The sequence below is a fragment of the Macaca fascicularis genome, chromosome 5, assembly GCF_037993035.2.
Source record: "Macaca fascicularis isolate 582-1 chromosome 5, T2T-MFA8v1.1".
NCBI classification, from domain to species: Eukaryota; Metazoa; Chordata; class Mammalia; order Primates; family Cercopithecidae; genus Macaca; species Macaca fascicularis.
The window spans coordinates 194,048,636-194,074,943 of record NC_088379.1 but is presented as its reverse complement, the minus strand read 5'-3'; positions in this window follow the sequence as shown (position 1 = coordinate 194,074,943).

Sequence of the window (26,308 nt, the reverse complement as noted above, 5' to 3'; positions counted from 1 at the left end):
AGGGTTCATCAGCCGCAGGGTGCTCTGGCAGCAGTTTTCTGATGGTAATAGATCATCTGAGTGATGTTGTTCCCAGTGCAGCTGTTCGGTGATTATGTTTTATAATCCAGCTGCTTTCTGTTGACACTGCTTAATATGCTGAACTCTTCTGGAAATGACATTAACTTTTTCAGAAGGCTGGATACTGTGTAATGTTCTGAATTGGAATTTCCTAAGTAGTCCTCTTGAACCCTGGAAAGAAGAATTTTACTTCCAGATGGGTTCTATTTCTAAGAACTAGGTTTCGCTCCCCAGAGAAGTGACTCAATGAATGTTAATTGATGATGATGATGATGATGATAATTGTACAAGAGCTATAAACCCATCTATTATCTTTGTAACTCTTGTATTCTTTTCATTCCTGACCCTACTAAAATTTGTTTCAAATATTTGACTGAATCTGAGCAAATATAAGTTGTATATTTACATTAATTTTAATATGTATTTTATTTGTTTCTCTTGGTTTTGAATGTTCATTAATATGCATGATATTACTAAGCTATGTTTTAATATTGTCAGAAGTAGGTCTCCTTCTGTATCACTTTGTTATATTTCAGTTGAAAAAAACACCTTGTATTTTCTAAGTAAAAGAAGTAAGAAGTAAGAGATATATTTATTAAAATTGGAAAATATAGATAGAGAAAAAAAGAAAATTACTTCTAACACCGCCATTCAGACACAAATACTACCAACATTTTAGTGTGTCTCCTTCAAGTATTTTTCTATCAGTGACTGTCTCTTATTTTTACAAAAAATAGGCTCACTCAGTTTTTGGGTGTTTGATCATAGCAGTTGTGCTTAATAGACTAAGAGTCTCCTTGTGCATCACTGCACAGTGTTATGTGACACTATTTGTAATTGATGCATCATATTTGGCCATAATTTATTTACCTGTTGCTTTCAGAGGACAGTTAGATTCCTTCCATTTTTTTGCTGTTGTTGCAATAATTTCTTTACAGATAAATGTTTGAATATTCCTGGTGCTAAGAAGGAGAAATGCTCGTTCTAAGAGTTTGCAAAAGTTTAAGATTCTGCCAAATTGCCTCGTAGAAGAGTTATTTAATTTTAATGTTTGACCACAGTCTACAAGTAGTGCTTGGACTAAGTTTTAAAAGCGCAAGTACTCACATAAATCACTTCGATCAGCATGTATCTCAGCATAACAGGCCTAACAGGTAGGCGGTGAAGTGACTTTCCCAGCATTTGGCATATTTCTTGTGACCAGGTTTGTGGTCATTGGTTGCAGGAATGCTCTAGTAACAAGCTCAGAAGCAAACAGCAAACAAATCTAAGTGAGAAATGCTATTGCTTTCTCTTCAATAAAACAATAAAAAATACTTTTCAGATGATAAATAGACTCCATGTAGCATCACTTTCAATATTCTTATATTTGACAAGCATTGCTGGCAATATTAAAATAATAATTTGTTGGTCATTTACTATATGCCAGGTGCTATTCTAAATGCATTACATGTGTTATCTCATACTCTGAATGCTCATTTGGTATGAACTGAAACATCCAGCTCATGTTCTAAGTTAACTAGACTATAATGGTAAAATATAGTTAGTCTGATTTTCCAGGACTTAGCAAAATATAGGTTCTTCCAAAATGTTACTTCCCAGAAATGTTGTTTCTGTCTATTGCGTAGCATTCAAGCCACTAGAACATCAACCACAGATAGCAGTTTTATTCCTATACTAAGTTTTCCATGGTTAGAGTTTATTCAACTTATTTGGTATTAAACATTTTCATATTATTATCACATAGATGTGACCCTGTGTCTCTTACTTAATAATATAAAATCTAAGTATTCTTAAGAAAGACTAAGCATATGTTATATGTCTTACATACAGCATTAAGCTTAGTGACTTAGTTAAAACTCAACATACCACATGCAATCAATTCTTTAAACTAGTTTCTCAATTTTTATGACAAGTGAAGAAAACCGTAATGCTCTACAACCAAAGAAAACAATATGATCATGTTGATACTTCACATAAAAAATTAACAAAATTTTACCTCTTTTCATTTTCTAATAGCTCTTATTTACCTCTAATTAGGAATAAAAGTTTATTTTCTTTATATGCTAATACGTACCTGACAGTCTTTTGTAAATACTCTTGGCATTTTTCTGGGCAAATTCTCAATTTTCATTAACCCCAGCTCCATCTCCTGTGCGTCCCCCCGGAGCAGCTGAGCCAGCCGAAGCCATCGGTGAGCTCTGTGGCCAGGACTCCCGTCTTTCCACGTCTATCTGCCAGGGCGGGGCACTGGCATCCGTCTCTGCTTTCTTGCACCTGCTCCTTCGGATGAGAACGACCGTGTGCTCCGGAGCGTTTTCCTCCCGCTTCCCAAGGACTTTACTCCCGCTGCTGTGGCCCTCACTCCTGCCCCACCCGTCTGCCCTTCTTCATTTCCATCCCTGTCGTAGGCTGTGGCGTCTCCCGCCGCAGAAAACCATCTTCCCCTCACTCCCAAGCGCAGTGGAACCTCTGGAAAGAGACCTTCCCAGTTCCCGTCTCTACTTCCTTTCCTCACACTCCCCGGTCGAAGTATTTTCTTCCTGACCCCAGGGAACCTCTGTTGCCAGATCCAATGGTCTCTGTTGAAGTGTCCGCTGTTCATCCCATTCGCAGGGAGGGATTCTTGTCCCAGGGCTGCAGGATTATCTGAACGCCAATCACCCGCCACCCAACAGACCAGATTGACGGCGGTTTATTAACCTCCTGCACTCGCAGCCGGGGGACGGGCCGCGCAGGGTCCTGGGTCAGCCCGGGGGACACCATCCTGGGGCAGCCCCGGGGACACCATCCTAGGTCAGCCCGGGGGACACCATCCTGGGGCAGCCCGGGGGACACCATCCTAGGTCAGCCCGGGGGACACCATCCTGGGGCAGCCCGGGGGACACCATCCTGGGGCAGCCCGGGGGACACCATCCTGGGGCAGCCCGGGGGACACCATCCTGGGGCAGCCGGGGGGACACCATCCTGGGACAGCCGGGGGACGGGAGGCCGTGCACGGTCCTGGGGCAGCCCGGGGGACACCATCCTGGGACAGCCAGGGGGACACCATCCTGGGACAGCCGGGGGGACACCATCCTGGGACAGCCAGGGGGACACCATCCTGGGACAGCCGGGGGGACACCATCCTGGGACAGCCGGGGGGACACCATCCTGGGACAGCCGGGGGGACACCATCCTGGGGCAGCCGGGGGACGGGAGGCCGTGCACGGTCCTGGGACAGCCGGGGGGACACCATCCTGGGACAGCCGGGGGGACACCATCCTGGGACAGCCGGGGGGACACCATCCTGGGGCAGCCGGGGGACGGGAGGCCGTGCACGGTCCTGGGGCAGCCTGGGGGACACCATCCTGGGACAGCCCGGGGGACACCATCCTGGGGCAGCCGGGGGGACACCATCCTGGGGCAGCCGGGGGGACACCATCCTGGGGCAGCCGGGGGACGGGAGGCCGTGCACGGTCCTGGGGCAGCCCGGGGGACACCATCCTGGGGCAGCCCCGGGGACACCATCCTGGGGCAGCCCGGGGGACACCATCCTGGGGCAGCCGGGGGACGGGAGGCCGTGCACGGTCCTGGGGCAGCCCGGGGGACACCATCCTGGGGCAGCCCCGGGGACACCATCCTGGGGCAGCCCGGGGGACACCATCCTGGGGCAGCCCGGGGGACACCATCCTGGGGCAGCCCGGGGACGGGAGGCCGCGCACCGCCGTGGGGCCCGAGGGCTGTGCTGGGGACAGAATGAACTACTGGGGCCGTGGGAGGTTTCGGGGTGTCTGAGCGTGCGGCGTCCTCAGGTTCTCACGGGGGTGTGATGGGCTGGCTGGAAGACTGTCTCCGGCTGGCAGGGAGCAGAAACACGGCTCTCAGGGCTCAGCAGGAACTGTGCCCGGCTGTTCCGTCCAACCGGCTGTTGGATGAGAGGACGTCATTCATGGGCAGGTGTGGAGCGGACCGCAGGGAAGCCGCTGCCGGCCCTGCTGCCTTTGCCAGATGTCAAAGCCACGTGTGATTTGGGGTCTTCATTTTTAGAATTGAATCGCACTTCTGTGTACCTTTCTTACTTGGTTTCTTAGATACTTTTCCTCCTGAGATGATGGTGCCCTTTCTTATTAAACACTTTCTAGCCTTGCTTTCCATGACTGCTGGTTTCCCGTTAAGCTCACCGGTTATGTGTTCTCAGAATTCTTTGCTGGGTGTTTTGTTTTGTTTTGTTTTGTTTTGTTTTGTTTTGTTTGAGAATGAGTTTCACTCTTGTTGCCCAGGCTGGAGTGCAGTGGCACAATCTCGGCTCACTGCAATCTCCGCCTCCCAGATTCAAGTGATTCTCCTGCCTCAGCCTCCTGAGTAGCTGGGACTACAGTTGCACACCCAGCTAATTTTTGTGTTTTTGGTGGAGACGGGGTTTCACCATGTTGGTCAGCCTGGTCTCGAACTCCTGACCTCAGGTGATTCACTCATCTCCACCTCGGCCTCCCAAAGTGCTGGGATTACAGGCGCCGGCCACCCCTCCAGGCTAATTTTTGTATTTTCAGTAGAGATGGGGTTTCACCATGTTGGCCAGGCTGGTATGGAACGGCTGCCTGCCTTGGCCTCTCTAAGTGCCTGGAGTATAGGCATGAGCCACCGCGCCCGGCCAACGCTACCTATTTCCTAAAACCTTTCAGCTGCCTCTCCTAGCTCTTGGAATAAATCGGAGCTGTCTGGAAAGACAATCATGTAAGCCTGCACCTCGCTCCCACTCTGCTCTCCACTGGGGACACGCTCCCCTCCCTGCCTGTCTGCTCCAGTGACACGGAGTCGCTTCTGTTCCTCACAATGACAAGCTTATTTCTCCCGTGGGGTCTTTCACCGGCACTGTGGTTGCTTGGAGCGCTCATCTCATCGTCACACCTCTGGTCTCTTCTCGGTCTCTGCTTAAATATCCCCTACACAGTGGAGGCACTTCGGACCGTCAACACCCACCACCACTCAGGGACTGAAATCATACTGTTTCAATGACCTGAGAAGTTCCTTCCATTGCCGGATATTGTCCGTGTTTGTTTAATCATTTTTCACTATTTCAAGACTTTTTAACTTGGTTTTAAATCAAAATTCTTAAAATACTTCTACACTTTAAAAATCAGAATGTGTCTTATAATCATTTGCTTGTAATAGTTTAATTGGGACTTCATTTTTCTTTAGCATAACATAATAAATGATGGCACATCTTAAAATTGATACGTCCTTGATTTACTGATTACAGTGTCCAATTATTTCTTCATTTTATAACTGTCAGTTAACTCTAAGTTCCACAAGAGCAGGAATTGTGTCTAGCTGGTTGCACCATCAGAATCTACAACATTGGATTATTTTTGTTAAATATGTGAAACAAAAAACAACAGAAAATTGATATTTAATGAAAAAAACACTGAAGTACTCTGTTTAAATTCAGTAATAAGAAACAAAGACCTGTAAGCACCATTATATATAGCAATATTCTGGAGGTCCGAGGCAATGCAATTTTTAAAAATGGAAGTTTAGCGGGCGCGGTGGCTCATGCCTGTAATTCCAACACTTTGGGAGGCCAAGGCGGGCAGATTACCTGTGGTCAGGAGTTCGAGACGAGCCTGGCCAACATGGTGAAACCCCATCTCTACTAAAAATACAAAAATTATCCAGGCGTGGTGGCAAGCCCTCTAATCCCCGCTACTCGGGAGGCTGAAGCAAGAGAATTGCTTGAACCTGGGAGGCAGAGATTGCAGTGAGCCAACATCACGCCACTGCACTCCAGCCTGGGCAACAAGAGCGAAACTTCATCTAAAAAAAAGAAAAAATGGAAGTTACAGCTGGGCACAGTGCCTCGCACCTGTAATTTCACCACTTTGGGAGGCCGAGGCAGGTGGATCATGAGGTCAAGAGTTCAAGACCAGCCTGGCTAACATGGTGAAACCCTGTCTCTACTTAAAAAAAAATACAAAAATAGCCAGGCGTAGTGGCATGCTCCTGTAATCCCAGCCACTGGGGAGGCTGAGGCAGGAGAATCTTTTGAAACTGGGAGGCGGAGGTTGCAGTGAGCCGAGATGGCACCACTACACTCCAGCCTGGGTGACAAGAGCAAAACTTCGTCTAAAAAAAAACAAAGAAGAAGCTTAAATATTAGACAGGAAGACACATGAACAATGGCCTTTCTGGAAAAGAGAAAACCTAATGTCAGTATTAGATCTAATGAGACTATTGAGTAGCTTGTTGAGTACGTGAAACATACACTCAAATCAAATATTTAGAAGCTAATAAACACCAATTGGAAAAAATGGTTACAAAATTTTATTGTATAACAATGAAAATAAAAATTCTAAGCATAGGATGTATGAAGAAAACTACAACATTTCATTGAGAGAAATATAACTTCATTAAACGAGACAAAAAAAACCCCCAAAAAATTCAGCATGGCCAGATTACATTATTTTCCTAAATTATTCAATAAGCTGAATGGAAATGTAAGCAAAGTCTGTGTGTGTGTGTGTGTGTGTGTGTGTGTGTGTGTAGAAATATATTGTGTGTGTGTAGAAATATATACAGGACAGTATATATATGGTATATATATCCACTATAGTATATATATGAAGTATACTATACATAGTATACTATATAGGTAGCATGAAGTATACTACGTATGAAGTATACTATATATAGTGTGTGTATATGTGTATGTGTATATCTATGTGTGTGTGCATGTGTGTATATACTGCTACTGATTCCAGTAGAAAAAATACAATAAAAAGTTCAGAAACAGGCTCAACTATACAGAAATATTTTTAAAAATGTTAATTTTTCCCTTCTTTATCTGCTTTCTATGGTGTTAACTGAACATCTCATTTGATTCCATTTTATTCTCCTTCTTAAGAGATCAATTATACTTCTCTAAAATATTTTAATGGCTACTCTAGAGTTTGCAATACACATTTTTAACTATTATAGGTTCACCTTTAAAAAGTACTATACTATTTCTTGTGTGATGCTTGTACCTAATTACCTGATAACAGAGTTCCCCCGATTCCTCAACCCTCATCCCCTGTGACGTTGCTGTCACTCACTTCACTTGTCTATATGACATAATCATCTGATACACTGTTGTTATTGTTGTTTTAAGCAAACAATTGTCTTAATTAATTTTAGGGTTAAAATACGAAGACTAAAATATTTTATCTTCATTTATTACTTGTTTGATGCTATTTTCTTTATGTAGCTCTGTTTCTGGCCTATGTAATTTTTCTTCTGCATGAAACGTTTCTCAGAGGGCAGGTTTCTCTCAGTTTCACTCTGAGAAAGTCTTTGCTGCTCCTTTACTTTTGAAAGATACGTTTATACTGAATATAGAATTCTAAGTTGATGGCTTTTTCTGTCAACATTTTAAATACTTTATTCTGTTCTTGCTTGCGTGATTTCTGGTGAGATGTCCGCTGTAATTATTTTCCTTGTTTCTCCGTTTCTAAAATTTTTCTTAATTATTATTTTTAGTTTTAAATTTCTCTTTCTTTGGTTTTCTGCAGTTTGAACATGACATGCCTGGGTATAGTATTTTGGTCTCCATCCTGCTTGATGGTCTCTGAGTTACCTGTATCTGTAGTTTTGTGTCTATCATTAATTTTGAAATATGTGGGCCAACATTTTTTCTGCTCTTTTCTCTGTTTCTGCTTCTTTTGTCGCTTTAATAACATGTAGTTGCACCTTTTGGTATTGTCCCACAAGTCTTTCATGTCCTATTATGGTTTTATCATTATCTGCTCTGCTCTTTTTTTTTTTTTTTTTTTTGAGACGGAGTCTGGCTCTGTCACCCAGGCTGGAGTGCAGTGGCCGGATCTCAGCTCACTGCAAGCTCCGCCTCCCGGGTTCCCGCCATTCTCCTGCCTCAGCCTCCCGAGTAGCTGGGACTACAGGCGCCCACCACCGCGCCCGGCTAGTTTTTTTGTATTTTTTAGTAGAGACGGGGTTTCACCGTGTTAGCCGGGATCGTCTCTCGATCTCCTGGCCTCGTGATCCGCCCGTCTCGGCCTCCCAAAGTGCTGGGATTATCAGGCTTGAGCCACCGCGCCCGGCCCATTATCTGCTCTTTTTACAGTTTAGTTTGAGATGTTTCTGTTTACTCACCTTCAAGTTCACTAGTTCTTTCCAGGATCATGTTGAATCTATTAATAAGCCCACTAAGGGGATTCTTCATTTTTGTTACTGTGTTTTATTTTCTACAGCTTCTTTTTGATTCTTTCTTGCTTTTATCTCTCTATAAACATTACACTCATATTTTATGCATGTTGTCTACTTCTTACTTTAGAATCCGTAGCATATTTAGTCCTACTTGTTCTTTTCTCTTTTACTTCTAAAATATGTATCACATCAGAACCTGGTTCTTATTGTTGCTTTGTCTTTTTAGATTATATTTTTTTCTTGCCGTGCCCTGAAATTTGTTTTGTTCGAAGCTAGACATGCTGTGCCAGGTCACAGGAACTGAGACAACCAGGCTTTTAGTCTGCATTAGCGGGACTAGGAGTTGGGCTGTGTTTAGTGCTTGTTGTTCTATTGGTATAAGAGTCTTCACAATCTTCTAGTGTCTTTGTTGCTGTCTCACACCTTAACTTGGGGCTTCGGTTCTTAACACTGCCAGGAGGGATTCTGTGTCCTGCAGCTCTCTCAGCTGTAATCACGGGTGTTATCCTGGAGGCCTCTTGTGGTAGAAGATGAAGAGGAGAATTCCACAATCTTCCAAATAATTCTCAAGTCTTTTAGCTGGCCTGTGTCCATGGCCTCCACAAGTAGTATGTATTTTGCTCCCTCTGCTCCTTACTGCCTTCTCTGACTTCAGCTTCCCCAGTTTATTTTCTACAGCTTTGGCCCCTATTGACTGTGGTTTTGGTTTTCATTGTGTTTGTTTGTTTCTTTCCATTTAGATGAGACAGAAAGACTGAAGATGGCTTGAGTAGGGAGTGATTTTCTTCTCCCAGTTGGGATAAGGTTTCAAAACTGCCCTATGGCAGTCTTCTCGTCTGTAAAGTAGGTCTCTTATGGACAAGGTTCTAGTATATTTCACAGCGGTCACCCTTCCCTTTCCCTGGCCACAGCTAGGAGGGCAGTGTTCTTGAACTATCGTTGAGAATCCAGTAGGGTTTCCAGAGGGACATCCTGTGAATGTGAGGGGAGCCCTGAGACTGTGACCCAAGGAGCTCTAGCCTCTCGTTTAGTCCACATTTAGCCTCTAGTGAGTCAACAAAATTACTGTTCAAGTGTGCCTGCCAGGTGCTGGCTCCAGGAGCTTCTGCTCTAGGTAAGCAGGTTTGGGTTTTATGTCTCTGTGGATATGCCTGTCTTTACAATTTTCAGGGCAGAAGTTGTTCCTGCAAATTCAGACCCTTTGATGGTTCTAAGAAAGTCATTGATTTTCAGTTGGCCCATCTTTTTCCTATTCTAAGCACAGGAGTATTAGCTCACTGGCTCTTTACATATCAGAGCTGAAATTGTGCATATTAAATTTTGAATTTTAAACTGATGGGAGAAGAGGTGGTTTACAAAATGTATTCTGTTACAATATAATCCGAGTTAAAATGTTTATAGCTCTTTCTCAAATATAACCTCGAATCAGTTAAAAATACTATTTCAATGACAATATTAGGTCATTAAATATTGGAAATAAATTTAACATTAAAAAACATTTAAAAATGATATGATAATTGGGGCAGGGTCTTCTAAATGTCTCACTAAATCCTGAGACAGGCTGAAACCACACATGATTGCATCTATTTGACCACAGGTACATTAAAAAAAAAATTCCCACAGCACATCAAACAAAAGACAAAAAGGAAAACTTTCTACCATAAACAATATTAAATTGAAATACAAAGCAAAGACATTTAAACCAATAAGCAGTGGAAAATTGACTATCCTTATCTGATACAGGAAATCATTGCATAAAAAATCAGATCATCACCCATCTGTGCAAAAGCAGACCATGGGTATAAGAAAAGGCTGTTGTACGGTCAATAATCATTTGAACAGTTGTTTTAAAAGATGTGTCAGATTGGCGATGAGGAAAATGGTGGCACCAGCATCATCCTGGTGTGTGCGCCTCTAAATTAGTGACAATTTATGTGTGATTACTTGTTAGTGTAGGCTGCAAATTTTTTTAATTAACAATTTCTCCCTTTTAATATTTTTCTAAATAAATAATCTGAAAAAATAAGCTAAAATGTTTATTATCACACAGTTTTAAATATCTAAACACTGGAAACAATCTCAATATCCCTCAATTGAACAATGATTAATAACTTGAGGCATAAATATGAAATAGAATATTCAGTGATTATTAAAATGATGTTGAAGGGTTTTAATTTTTGATCTGGAAAAATGTTTTGAACTTTGTCTTAAGTGTTAGAAAAACACATCCAGGAGACAATAAATGAAAATGAAAACTGAGATTATTTCTAATTGTTAAAAAGATCTATCATTTACATTTATTATTTGCATTTTTAATGTGTATTGAATACCTTTTTTTTATTTTTTGGTAGAGATACCTGTCATTATGTCCCTGACAAGAGCTCTGTCCAACTGAAGGCTTTGGAAGTGATGCTTGGCTCTTCCAGTTGATATGGACCCATTTTCAGAGCTGATTGGAAGGGGATGGACAAATAATTTCAGATGCATCAAGTGAAATGTTTGTCTTTTGATCATTTTATTTTATAAGTTTTGAAGTTAGAATCAAGTAGAGCTGTAAGATCATTAGATTTAAGGATGGAAACTACTACATTGGGCCACTGTAATGAGCCAGGTATAATCAGATGGGTGAGCCAAGGGAGTGCTAAAAATCATGATAAGGTGTCTCAACGAGTGTAAAAGAAAGATCATGCCACACCAGGAGAAAGAGCAAGAGCGAAAGGAAGGATGAGAGACATTTCACGCTGACTTTCAAGCTCTCAGTGCACTTCCAGGAACTCAGCCCTGTTTCTACAATTAGAGTCTCATAGTATTTTTGTTAATAAATTCTCTTTATTCTGGCATGGATTTGTCTGGATTTCTATACTCTGTAAACAAATGATTATAAGAACTTGTAAATAGTTTTTTAAAACATTTAAAATGTACATTTTCTTTGACTTAGAAATTCCGTATAGTGGAATTTATCCTGAGGAAATAATTGAATACGTATCAAAAATTTATCTAACAATGCAATCAGAATGCTGCTTATAAAAACAAAATTTGAAAATATCCCAATAGTTAATTCTTTGTGGACTTCATGAGAAAGTATAAGAGTTTGGTTCCATTTTGGTAAAATTGGAAATTCTATGTATTCATGGGAACAACAGACAGAAACAGAATTCATTAATTGTGTCATTAAGGATTACTTCTGTAATTTTGCTTTTTTCTTTCTTTTTTTTTTTTTTTTTACAATTTTATTCAACAGACTTATGCTGTGTCACTTTTTGTATCAACAACACAACAGTTGTTTATAAAAAGAAAAAATGGTTCTGCTCTGCCTCCAGGGAGTAGTCAGTACATCATCTCTGGATTCTCTCTTATTTTTTCTTGACCCTTTGTTCTGTGCAATCTACACCATCTCAGTTAGTGGTAGAAAAACCCGACTCTTCCCTTTCTCTTCTGCACCTGCAGCTTTGTCAGGTCCTACCCATTGCATGTATTTAACACTAGGTGATTTCCTTCCCTGTTCTCCATCTTCATCGGCACAGCCGCCGCCTTACTTCGGGTTCTTCTTATTTCCCATTCTGAAATGATCTTCCTGTCTCTACATTATGAATCTCTGGCTCAGCTCACTTCTGCTAGCAAAGACTAAAACACAAATCTGTTCTCAACACTGCTTAAATACTTCACCAAGTCCCCAGCATCTAAATCAGGGTGACGAGCTTTCTCTGTGAGGGGTTAGGCAGTAGATACCCTAAGGTTCGAGGACTTTAGGGTCTCTTCGCGGCTCTCCAAGCTGCTAAGACAATGTGCAATGAACAAATCTGCCTGATTCCAGTAAAACTTTAGATGACAAATGGTGGGCCATATTCAGCCCCCAGCCGTAGTTTACTGACCCCAGATCAAATGATAAAGCCTACTTTTGATTACATTTACCTTTGTCTCATATTCCACTCTCCTGCGCTCAATTCATCTGCATTTGATTCTGAGATTCCCAGCTCATTTACACAGATGGAGACTGCCTTGCTTTTGCAAACATGATCTTCTTTACTCTTTTTGAAAGAACTTTTACTTCCTTATCCAATGATATACGCTTATTCATCCTTAAAACTGAGATTTGGGGCAATTCCTTTGCGAAGCGCCCCACTGGTCCCTCACCCTGCTTGCCCTCCCCCTTGCCCTCCCCCTTGCCTGAGTGTATGTACCACACCGCACTGCGGTTGCTCCCTCTTATGCAGGAATGTCTTGCTGGACTATGAGCTACTTTAACATGGGGTCCTGGCAGTAAGAACTTAATAATCTTTGAAGAATCTAATAGACTTTTGTATGAGAGTGGGTGTTTGGAAAACTCTCTTAGTTAGTGGACTTTGGGGGCTGAGTAGTATAGACGAAAGACTTCTGCAGAAGCAGAGGATGTATTAAGCATACAGTTTTCACGAGAGCCTACTTGATTGGGTTTTTGGGCAAAGGAGAGCTTTAAGCACAGAGATACAGGGACAGCACATTAATATTCAGAGAAGGTGGTCAATGGTCCTGAGCCGTTCAGGCATTCCAGCTGTTAGGACTAAGAAAGCTTACGTAGTTCTATGTTAAATGGTTTTTTGTTTGTTTGTTTGTTTGTTTGCATGTTTTCATTTTGGATTTAGGTGGAAAAAGGAATGTGAAGTTAGAAATATGAAGAAAAGAAGCATCAGCTCTTTTATTTTCTTTATTCTTGCTTTTATTAGCTAGTTTATGTTTTATGTTTCTGGCAAAATGTATCTGAGGTGGTTTTGCTGAGAGTTTAATAAAATGAAATAGTCGATGTTGAATAGATCTTGTTGACCTGAGTCATCAGGAGAGAGCCCTGCCAACCACCATTTTCAGCAAGGTTACCTCAAATTGCTAACACAGTGTTTCCACTGTCTTAAAATTAGAGAAAATAAGAGAATGTGTGCAGAATCCAGTCATACAAGACATAAGGTCATCACAGCATGTAGGAAACAGTTTTCTCGTGACCGATGAAAAGATGAACACACATAGCCATGAGAATGTAAACTATTCGATACATCTTTCATTTTTTACACATTTGCTGAGTACAAACCTTTTCTGTTTCTCCCTCTCTCCCGTTTTCTGTGCTATTTTCGTCCCTTTGAGAGAATCTCACCATTAGGGGTCCCTGGTGATATGGTGATAATAAAGGCAGAGACTCAAACTGAAAACCTGCTTTAACTGCCCGTGCAACTATTTTCAATCCCCACTAGTGTCTAACCCCACTTGAAACATCTGAATTGAGCAATGACAAGATTTGTGAAACAGATACTTAAGTGGAAGGCTCTAGAAAAGAAAGAACTAAAGAAACGGTAGAACGCGTTATATGGGACCATCAATTTCTTCAGCACCCCTTTCTGTTTAATTACGGCCTGTAGAAAAAAACACTACTATGCATTGATCTCTCCTTTTCCCACGCAGACATACTCAATATTTCTGAAGAACATGTCAAAACTGGCATGCACTGAGAAAATCACCCGGGCCTGATAAAAAGATAAAACATGTAGAAATGAGAAATATTCCAAGGGACGGACACCTCACATCTCCTGATATGATCATTGTGCATCCTGTGTGTAACAAAACATCCCCTAAATATGTAAAACAATATGTTAATAAAGCATGAAGTTGATCATTGTTATGCCTGTTTTCCTAAGCCTAGGACAGCACCTGGAACACGGCAGGACAATGCTGTATTTGACATTTATAATGTAATATCTATGTATTTACATATGATTGTATGTGTAAAGTAATATATTTCTACATTTCTGTCATTTTCAACCTCAGATCCTGCTTTCGATCTGCAGGAATGCACCTGAAGCTCAGATTGCTGCAGATTGCGGCCTCAGTATGTTCAATTTGAACTGGACGTTAGGTAGCATTTAAGCTTTTTCGAAAAATGGAGGCCAGCACTGATTCTATGTTTTATGCTGATAAACACGCAGTTCCTTCCAAAGGCGGAGATTTCACAAGATGATTTCAATAAGGCATGATGTTGATTGGAATGGGTTGAATTTTGAAAAACACTAATCTTTGGTGACTTAATCAGGACAAGAAGTGTAAAGAAGTATTACTCAGTGCAGGATACAGACTGGGACTCAGCAGTTATTCAGGTAAAGGAGAGAGGTGAAGATGGGGGAGAAAGCAGGGAAGGCAAAATGTCAACGGTATGCCTGTCAGTATGTTTTGAAGTAGAAGTTAAATGTCATATATATGATTATGAATGAGTCTTTTGGTGAGAGATTCTTTGTAATCTCTAATTACATATAATCTCTTTGATATGATTCTTTGTAAGTTGCACTTGTGGGTCATCGTTCATAACTGTTACTTTTCAAAAAAATGTCCGAAACATTCACCTCCTATACTGCCACACTTTTTATTCTCATGTTACTTTTCTTTAATAGTTTTTACATTTATTTGATATGAAAAGTATTTTGCTTTAAATTTCCTGTAAGGAAAGGCATATATTAAAAATATTGCATAATTATTGTTTGAATTGGAAGACCAAAGCAAAGGTTGTATAATGAAAATGTAAGGAATCTCCTGCCACACTCATTGCATTTCTGAAGTGTTGGGCTTGATATGGATCCATCCACCTTGCTGCTTGTTCACACACAAACTTAATAGAAACATAATCACAAAGTGGGCAATATTTTTAAGTGACTCTAGGGCACAGAAACAGTCATAATTGTTCTATGAATGGCCCCCCTTCTGCAGAATTTTCAAGTATTTATATATGTTTCAAAGCTAATCATTTAAAAATCCATAAAAATTTTTACAATACAGTGATTACCCACTATACTGTATGTATATATTAATATTTTCCCTATTTTATAATATTATTCAAAGTCCCCTATCCATCCCATCCACTCCCTTTTCAGAGGAAAGCATTTTCATGCATTTTTGTGTGTGGTTTTTCACTATGATTTATATATTTTTATGTTCAGAAATAAAATTTACATAAAAGGCAACATACTATATGTATCATTCTTTTTGTTTTTTATTTTAGCACCATGTTGTTAAGCATAGAACTAGTATAGCATTGTCTCTTGTGAATATACTAGGATGTATCATCTGTTCTCATATGGATGCACTGCGAGGTGGTTGGCAGCGTTTCCCTATTTCAGTGAGCATCACTGCAGCCGTCTTCTGGAACATGTGCAAGAGCTGCTGCAGAGGCATGTAACTCCGCGTGCATCCACAGTCAGGCAGCAATGGTATCGCATGGGAGCTTGCTGGAAATGAGGAATATTAGACCTCATCCCAGGCCTCCTGAACCAGACTCTGCGTTTTAACAAGATCTCCAGTGATTCGTATGCCCAATAAAATGTAAAAATATTGCTTTAGAAGGTATACCAGAAAGCAAAATCACTAGGTCTTGGGAAATAAATGCTCTCAACTTCACTGTATATCATCAAATATTTTTCCTAAGTGGCTGTTACCACATATAGCCCTGCCAGCAATGTATGAGAGTTTGTGATTTCCTCCATTTTGGCCACAAATCGGTACCAACAGAATTTTTGCATTTTGCCCATCTGGTTGGTGTGAAATAGTCCCTCATTGCAATTTTAATTGGCATTTTCCTTATTACTAGTAAAATTACTCAGCAAAGATCTCTTACTTCTGCATCTTCAATGCTTCCCCTCTCTACGATAATATAAACACTCTTTAATTTTTCCAAATTAAACAAACTTAACCCAACAAACAGACAAATAAATGCTACTTCACTTAATTTTTCCAGCTAAAACTTATTTCTCTGACCTCTTTGTGGCAAAATTCTCTGGAAAAGTTTTTTGCATCAATGTGTTTCAAATTCCTCTGCATCGTTTGCTGCCGTTTACTCAAAAAAAGCTTCGCTTTTACTAGTACATAATACTTTCATATTTCTAAATCCAGTGATTAATGTCCACATCTTAAAATACTTGCTATTTCAGCAATATTTGGCACAGAAAGTCTCTTTCTTCCTCATGGAACACTCCCTCACTCAGCTTCCGTGACACTAATCCTAGTGGGTCTCCTCCTTCACTGACTGCTTTTCCTTGGACTATTTGCTGGCTCCTTATCAGTTTTCTGACACTTGGAGTTTCACAGATTCTGTCCTTGGATCTCTCTCTTCTTGCTCTAAATTTAAGTGGCCAGATTAAATCTCATGCTTTAGCCAGCATCTCCGTGCACATTATAACTCACACTGTACCTCCAGTTTTATTCTCTCTCATAAATTCTAAATTTTGATATCCAACTGCCTGTGTAAACTCTACAGCGACATTATCTGTAGCTACCTCAGGTTTAACATATCCACAATTAACATCCTTACTCCTCCAACCTCAGTTCCAAAATCTCTTCTGCTTTCTTTTCTATTTCAACAAGTGTCTAATTTTTTTCCCCATCTTCTCTGTGAACCTTAAATGATTCCAAATGGAAGAAGGGCCAACAGGTGACTTATAATATCTAGTACTGGCAACAGCTTTAATTGACAGGAAGATGTAGTAAAATGATTTTTACTCATTTATTCATCAAATATGTGAGCAACTTTTTAAAATAAAAGTTGCTATCTTGACACTGAAACTACACAGATTAACAATGTTTACCCCCAATGAGCTCTCCGTAAACTGTAAGAGACAGGTAAACCAATGCCCACCATACACCATGCGATCCTAAAGGAGAGTGAAGTGATACAGTGGATACAAACTGAGTGGTTAGAGAAATATGACCGGAGGAGGAGACATTTGAAATGAAACTTAACTATTAGTAGGAGTTATCCAGCAGGGAAAGAAGTAAACATGATCATTCATTCTAGGGTGGTAGAGGTAAGTACCTGTTTTCAGCAAGAAGGAACTGTTTGTATGAATGTGCAGACCCTAAAGAACATAGCATATTTAGCAAATTATAATTATATTGGAATGTTTGGGCTAAAGTATAGGTGTTAGGGTGTAGCAACAGAGAAACTAAAAGACCTAGTCAGGGAAAGGGTGGGATGGCTGACTAGAGTAGCCTGGCACTTATCCCACCCCACTAAAAAGGAAGTAAAGCAATGAATAAATAATTACCTTTTGATTGGCGTGCCTGAGGAAGTAGGCTGGGGAGCCCCAGGAACGGGGCAAAGCCTCTGAGGAGCACGGAAACCCAGGATGACACCTTAGGGAGAAGAGCAAAGGACCATAACTGTCACATGCTCTCCCTTTCCAAAATCACCTTGGAGACAGTAGGTCCTTTTTCTTAAGAAGAAAGGTAAGCTGGGGACGCCCAGCAGAGTCCCCATTACTACGACAGATGCCTGCAGTTCATGTCACGGGAGAGGGTCACAAGCCTTAGAGGCCTTGAATTCAATTTGGAGAGTTGTCTAGAGTTCATTCAACTGCAGTGTCTCAGAATAGGACCCCACATTGTGTAACCCTCACCACCCTTTACCTAAGCTGCTATACTCAGGGCATCATCTTGAAACTGCTAGATAGGTACCCTGCCTTGGGGGCCAGTGGCCACTTCCTCTCCCCATCACTGAAGCTCTGCCTTTATTCCACCACATTCACATGGATGGCTGCAGCACAACAGCTTTGGCTGCTCAGAGCTTAGGCCCAGTGCACAGTCCATGTCTGGACCCACATCATACCCCAACCTTTGGGAAAGAGGCAGACCTGCACAGTGGAAGCCAACACAGAGCCATTTGTCCTGCTGAATTCATACGCACTGTGTCCAACAGCTGGCCTGGCAGAGGCCCTCACCCCCTGGAAAGTCTGCCATACAGTTGCCCATCCCACTGTGCCCTTGCACCCAAAGCCCAACAACCAGACCAGTAGCTCCACTCTCAGCAAAACTAAGCTGCCAACATATTAATAGAAAGCTTAGCAACATAGAAAACCTTCCAACCACAGAGACAAGCAACAAAATAGAAAGGAACAAAGGATCTACACAACAAGCAGAAAACAGCAAAATTGTAGGAGTGAGCCATCAATAATAACCTTGAATATAAATGGATTAAATTATCCAATTACAAAATATAGACTGGCTGAATGGATTAAAACAACAAACAGAAAAGAAGACCCAGCTATATGCTGCCTACAAGATACTCAACTCACCACCCTTAAAGACAAACATAGACTGAAAGTAAAAAAAAAAAAGAGAAATGGGCCAGGCACAGTGGCTCACACCTATAATCTCAGCACTTTGGGAAGCCAAGGTGGGCAGATCACTTGAGGTCAGGAGTTTGAGACCAGCCTGGCCAACACGGTGAAATCCCATCTCTACTAAAAATGCAAAAAATTAGTGGTGGGTACCTGTAATCCCAGCTACTCAGGAGGCTGAGGCAGGAGAATTGCTTGAACCCATAAAATGTAGGTTGCAGTGAGCTGAGATCGTACCATTGCACTTGAGTCTGGGTAACAAGAGTGAAACTCTTGTCAAGAAAGAAAGAAAGAATGTAAAAGAAAAAGAAAGAAAGAAAGAAAGAAAGAAAGAAAGAAAGAAAGAAAGAAAGAAAGAAAGAAAGAAAGAAAGAGAAAGGAAAGAAGAAGGAAAGGAAGGAAAGAAAGGAAAGAAAGAAAGAAAGGAAAGAAAGGAAGGAAGGAAAAAAGGAAGATGATATTCCATGTAAATGAAAAAACAGAAGCAGGAGCAGCCATACTTACATCACATAAAATCAACTACAAGTCAAAAACTATACAAAGAGATAAAGAAAATAATTATGTCATGATAAAGGAGTCAGTTTAAAAGCAGGATGTAACAATTGTTAGTATATATGAGTCTAACACCAGAGCACCCAAATATATAAAGTAAAGAATATTAAATCTGAAGGAAGAGATAGACTGCAATACAACAGTAGTAGAAGACTTCAGCATTCCATTTTCAACATTGAAGAGATTATCTAAACAGAAAATCAACAATTAAACATTTTACTTAAACTTCACCATAGACCAAACAGACCTAATTGATATTTACAGACCATTCCATAAAACAGCTACCAAATACACATTCTTCTTAAATGCACAAGGAACATTCTCCAGGATAGACCAAATGTTAGATCACAAAACCAAGTCAAAACAAATTTAAGAAGAGAGACATCATATCAAGCATCTTTTCTGACCACAATGATATAAATCCAGAAATAAACATGATTATCAAAAATTTGGAAAAGTTGCAAATACATGAATATTATACAACATGCTCCTAAATAACCAATGAATCAATAAAAAAGTTAAAAAAGAATTTAAAAATTCCTTAAAACAATGAGAATAGGAACACATTACAAGAAAATCTATGAAACAGAGCAAAAACAATTCTGAAAAGGAAGTTTATAGTAATAAAAGCCTAGATCCATCAAGAAGAGATACTTCTAATAAGCAATTTAATGATGCTCCTTAAGGGATTAAAATACAGAACAAGAAAAAAACAAAACCCCACATGTGTAGAGGGAAAGAAATAATATAGCTCAAAGCAGAAATAAATTTTAAAAAATGATTTAAAAAGTAATTGAAAAGATCAACAAAACAAAGTTTTCTACCCCAAAAGGTAAACACAATTGAAAATCTAAGCTTTTATTTGTTGCGACACTTATTATTACTAATTCAATTTTTTTTACTTGTTATTAGTCTGTCCGGATTTTCTATTTCTTCATAATGTAATCTTGGTTTAGGCTAGACCAACTAAGGAAAAAAGAGAAAAGATTCAAATAAATAAATTAGAGGTGGAAAATGAGACATTACCACTAGTACCACAGAAATACAAAAGATCATCAGATAGTATTATGAACAATGACACACTAACAAACTGAAAAACCTAGAGAAAGAGGATAAATTCTTGGACACATACAATATACCAAGATAAAATTAAGAAGAAATAGCAAGTCTGGACACTCCAATAACAAGTGAAAAAAGAATTAGTCATATAAAGTGTCCTAACAAATAAAAGCCCAGGATCTGATGGCTTCACTGAAAACTTTTACGAAATATTTAAAAAATTAATACTACTTCTTCAAAAACAATCCAGAAAACTTAAGAGAGTACTTCCAAATGCATTTTTCAAGCCTTCTGATACCAAAACCAGACAAGGATAATACAACAACAAAGAGGAAAACTACAGGTCAATATCCCTTATTAACATATATGCAAAAATTCTCAACCTAATACTATCAAATCATATTCAACAACAAATTTAAAAGATCATTCATTATGATCAAGTATTCATGCAGTGATGCAATGACAATTCAACACACATAAGTCAGTAAGTGATATAAATCACATGAACATAAAGAATGGCAAAAACCATATGATTGTTTCAATAGGTGCAGAAAAGCCTTGGGCAAAATTCAACAATTCTTCATGATAAAAAAAAAAACCCTCAAAAAGTTATGTATAGATAGTATGTATTTCAACACAATAAAGAACATATAATATGACAAGCTCACAGCTAACATCATACTAAATGGGAAAAAGCTGAAAGTATTTTTCTATTTTACTATCCAAAAAATCAAGAAAACAATTTTATTTACAATTGCCCCAAAAAATAAGATACCTAGAAATAAACTTAACCAATAACCAACTCAAAATGGATTAAATACTTAAATGTAAAACCTGAAACTATAGAACCACTAGAAGAAAATATATGGGAAATGCCTGACAACATTGGGATAGGCAAAGAGCTTTTACATAAGACCTCAAAAACACAGACAACAAAAGCAAAAATAGACAAATGAGATTCCAACAAATTAATAAGATTTTTCACAGCAAAAGTAATAATTAACAGAGTGTAGAGACAACCTACAGAATGGAAAAAATATTTGAAAACTATGTATCTGACAAGCTGTTAATATCCAGAACATATAAAAAACTTAAACAACTCAGCACTAAAACAAACCAAAAACAAAATTTAAAAGTAGGAAAAGATCTTAATAGACATTTTTTTAAAAAAAGACATACAAATTACCAACAAATATATGAAAAATGCAAGTACACAGCATTACTAATCAGCACAAAAAAGTAAATTGAAACCCTAATGAGATACTTCCTCACTCTAATTAGAATGACTATTATCAAAAGGCAGAAGAAAACAAGTGTTGAGGAGGATGTGGAGAAAAGGGAACCCTTATACACTGCTATTTGAAATGTAAATTAGTACAGCTATTATGAAAAACAATATAGAATTTTCTCAAAAGATTAAAAATAGAACTGCTATGGGATTTAGCACTCACTGCTGGGTATATGTTTAAAAGAAATTAAATCAGTACATCAAGAGATGTCTGCACTTTCATGTTTACTGCAGCATAATTCACATAGCCAAGACTTGGAATTAACCTAAATGCCGCAAAAGAGATGAATGGATGAAGAAAATGTAGTTTATCTATGCAATGTAATACTATTCAGCTGTAAAAAAAGAATAATAGTCTTTCATTTGAGACAAAATGGATGAACCTAGAGACATTGTGTTAAGTAAAATAAGCGAGGCACAAAATGATGAATACCACATGATCTCACTAATATATAGAATTTAAGAAAAAAGTTAATTTTATAGAAGTAGAAGTAGAGAGTATAACAGTAATTATCAGTACCTGAACAGGAAACAGTAAAGGGAAGGACAGGGAGAGGTTGGTTAAGTGAAACAATGTTAGAATTAGATGGGAAGAGTAAGTTCTGGTGTTCGAGTGCAAAGTGGGATTACTGTGGTTAAAAATAAGACAATATATATTACAAAATAACTAAAGAGAGGTTTTCGAATGTTTTCACCATGAAAAAAATGGATAAATGAATAAAAGTCTGGATCTACTAACTACTGTGGTGTAATCATTGTATATGTGTATGGAAATAACAAGTTGTAACTGCTGTGGTTTGAACATTTTCCCCTCCAAAAATCATGTTGAAATGTAATCCCTAATTTAATATGGTAGTATTGAGAAGTGGAACGTTTAAGAGGTTATTACATCATTAGGATTCTGCCCTTATAAATGAATAATCTTATTATCAATTAATCATTAATCCATGAATGGGTTAATAGATTAATTGGTTATTCTTGGGGAGAAAACTGGTGGCTTTATAAGAAGAGGAAAAGAGACTTGAGCCAGTACACCCAGCCCCCTCACCATGTGATGCTCTGTGCTGCCTGGGAACTCTGCAGAGTGTTCCCACCAGCAAGAAGGCCCTCACCAGATGCAGCCCCTTGACCTTGAACTTCTCAGCCTCTATAATTGTAAGAAATAAACTCTGTTTCTAAAAAATAAATTACTGTTTTAGATATTCAGTTATAAGCAACAGAAAATAAATTAAAATAAGCCCCAAAATATGTACAATTATAATGTATTAATTAATAAAAAAATTTTTTTAAAAAGCTAAGTGCCACACAGCATGCATATTAAAAGATAGTTCTTTTTTCTTCCAACTTTTACTTTAGATTAGATTCATAGGGTCCATAGGTAAATTTGTTACCTGGGTAGACTGCGTTTTGCTGAGGTTTGGAGTATGAATCCCATCACCATCAGCCAGGTACTGAGCATAGTACCCCAGAGTTCGTTTTTCAAGCCTTCCCCCCTTCCTCCCTTACCCCTTAGTAATCACCAGTATCTACTGCTGCCATCTTTATGTCCATGAGTACCCAATGTTTAGCTCTCACTTATAAATTAAAACATGCAGTATTTGGTTTTTCTGTTCCTGCATTAATTCACTTAGGATAACAGCCTTCATCACATCCATGCTGCCACAAAGGATATAATTTTATTTTTTTATGGCTGAGAAACATTCTATGGTGTATATATATCTCATTCTTTTTATCCAATCTGCCATTGATGGGCACATAGGTTCATTCCATGTCTTTGATATTGTGAGTAGTGCCTCCATGAACGTGCATGTACATGTGTCTTTTTGGTAGAATGACTTGTTTTCTTTTGAAGGTATTCCCAGTAATGGGATTGCTGGGTCCAATGGTAGTTCCAAGTTCTTTGAGAAATCTCCAAACTGCCCTCCACTGTGCTTGAACTAACTTCTATTCCCACCAACAGTGTACAAGCACTCCCTTTTCTCTGTAGCTTCACCAGTATCTGTTATTTTTTTACTTTAGCCATTCTGATTGGTGTTGGATGGTATGTAGTTGCGATTTTCATTTCTATTCCTCTGACGATAAGTCATGTAGAACATTTTTTCTTAGGTTTGTTGGCCACTCATATATGTCTTCTTTTGAGAAGTATCCATTCATGTCTTTTGCCCATTTTTATTAGGGTTGTTTTCTGCTTGTTTTGTTGTTAACTTCCTTGTAGATTCTAGATATTAGACCTTTATGTAATTAAACATGCATAGTTTGTGAATGTGTTCTCCCATTTTGTAGGTTGTCTGTTTGCTCTGTTAATAGTTTCTTTTTCTGTGCAGAAGCACTTTAGTTTAATTATGCCCCACTTGTCAATTTTTTGCTAATATGTTGCAATTGTTTTTTAGGACTTAGTCATACATTCTTTCCCAAGGCCGATGTCAGGAATGGAGCTTTCCGCGTTTTCTTCTAGTATTTTTATAGATTGAAGTCTTACATTTAAATCTTTAATCCATCTTCAGTTAATTGTTGTATATGGTGACAAGTAGGGGTCCAGTTTCATTATTCTGTGTAGCATAAGCCAACTATTCCAGCAACATTTATTCAATATGAACTCTTTTTCCTCATTGCTTACTCTTGTAGACTATAAAAAATCAGGTGGCTGCAGGTGTATGGTTTTATTTATGGGTTCTCTATTCAGTTTATTTGGTCTATGTTTCTGTTTTTGTACCAGTACCACGTTGTTTTGGTTACTGTAGCCTTCAGTATAGTTTGAAGTCGCGTCACATTATGCCTCCAGCTTTGTTCATTTTGCCTAGAATTGCTTTGGCTATTTGGAATCTTTTTTTGTTCCATATGAATTTTAGAACAATTTTTCTAGTCCTGCGAAAAAGTGTGTTGGTAGTTTGATAGAAATAGCATCAAATCTGTAAATTGCTTTGGGCTGTATGGCCATTTTAATGATATTGATTCTTCCATTCCATGAGCATGAAATGTTTTTTATTTGTTTTTGTCATCCATAATTGCTTTTAGCAGTGTTTTGTTGTTCTCTTTGTAGAGCTCTTTCATCTCCTTGTTTAGATGTGTTCCTAGGTGTTTTAATTTTTTGTCGCTATTGTAAATGAGATAACAATCTTGATTTGTCTCTTAGCTTGAATGTTATTGGTGTATAGTAATGCTACTGATTTCTGTACATTGATCTTGTATTCTGAAACTTTACTGAAATCATTTATCCATTCCAGGAGCCTTTGCATAGAGTCTTTACGGTTTTCTATGTGTGGAATCATATTGTCCATAAAGAGAGATAGCTTGACTTCTTCTTTCCCTATTTGGATGCCCTTTATTTCTTTATCTTGCCAGATTGTTCTGGCTAGCACTTCCAGTACTATGTTAAACAGGAGTGATGAGAGTGAGCATCCTTGCCTTGTACCAATTCTCAAGGAAAATGCTCCCAGCTTTTTCCAATTCAGTATGATGTTGACTGTGCGTTTGTCATAGATGGCTCTTATTATTTTGATGTATATTACTTCAATGCCTAGTTTCTTGAGGGTTTTTGTGATGAAGGGATATTGGATTTTGTTGAAAGCTTTTTTCATGTCAATTGAGATGATCATACGGTTTTTATTTTTAATTGTTTATATGGCAAATCGCATTTATTAATTTGTGTATGTTTAATTTCTAAAATAAAGAAAAAAAGACCTAGTGAGAGATCAAGTCATGAAGGACTCTTTACACCAAGCTAAGAGTCTACCAATTTTCTGAAAGCCAAGTGAGCCAATAAGGATGTTATTCAAGGAAGTGACAGGATAAAGTTTGCATATAGAAACATGTCATTGGTTAAAAGCAGAATCAACAGAAATGGACATTTCTTCCTCTTGAAAATAAGAGACAAGAATATTTTGATGTTAATGAGTTGAAATTAGTATTGAAGGGAGCATTAAAAAGAGATTAAAAATTTAGAATGATATTCCAGTAGTTGGTATGGAGAGTGAAGAGCACAAATGGCATCAGGATTAAGTTTGGGCCAAATGGGCAATCTGAAGGCAGTCCCAAACTCTAATGGATATGTAGATTCCTGTTTCTCTGGAAAGAGCCAGCCGTCATCTGCGTTGATTACATGGGCTCCAAGATAAATCATCGAGGCTGCCAGGGATAGACTTTCGTGTGCTGAAGCTAACTTATAGGAGCCATTGTTCTTTAGAAGTGTCTGAAGTTGTTCAGTTCAATTGTTTTCAGATTTAATATTATATAAAAAATCATATCTTAGATAGTATCATAATTATATAAACTCACATTTTAGAAATTCAGATTAGCAACAAAAACAAATATTCCTCAGTGACTGGGAAAAGCTTAAATCACATGATGAAGTCTAAATTCTAAGATATACAATGTGGCTATAAAATTGTGGAAGTGGTCTTCATAACATTCTTATATCAAAAATACTAAAAATGTTAATGGATAATATTGTGGTTTAGCAATATGAGTCACTGTTTTCTTCTTCCAACTTTTCTATTTTTTCCGAAGTTTAAATAATAAGCATATATGTACCTAAATATAAATAATGTATATACACATATATGAAATGGAAAGCTCATGTTTCTTTAAATACACACCTATTGTGATTCTGAATAAAAGATCAAGAAAGTAGAGATAGTTTTTATAGGAACAAGGAGACTTTGGAGTGAGTTTTGGGTTTTCCTATCTTGATCAGAGTAAACTTGAGAAAATGACTTTTCTTTCTTCTTTATAATTGTAAATTTACTATAATAACGTTAGTAGAAACAAAAGAAAGAAAAAAATCCTAGAAGATATTAAGAAATGGTTAAGAATGATATTACAATTTCAAATTGGTCAGTTGAAATGATGATAAAAATAGTAATAGCCAAAACAAATTAAATTATAGCTGACATTAACTGAGCCTTATTATGTTCCAGGTAATATTCAGGTCCCTTACAATAAGCAGCTTATTGATTGATATACAATTTTATATATATATACACACACACACATATATAATGAAATTAAGATAATAAATTAAGGGCATGTTTTAGAAGCCCAGTTAGAA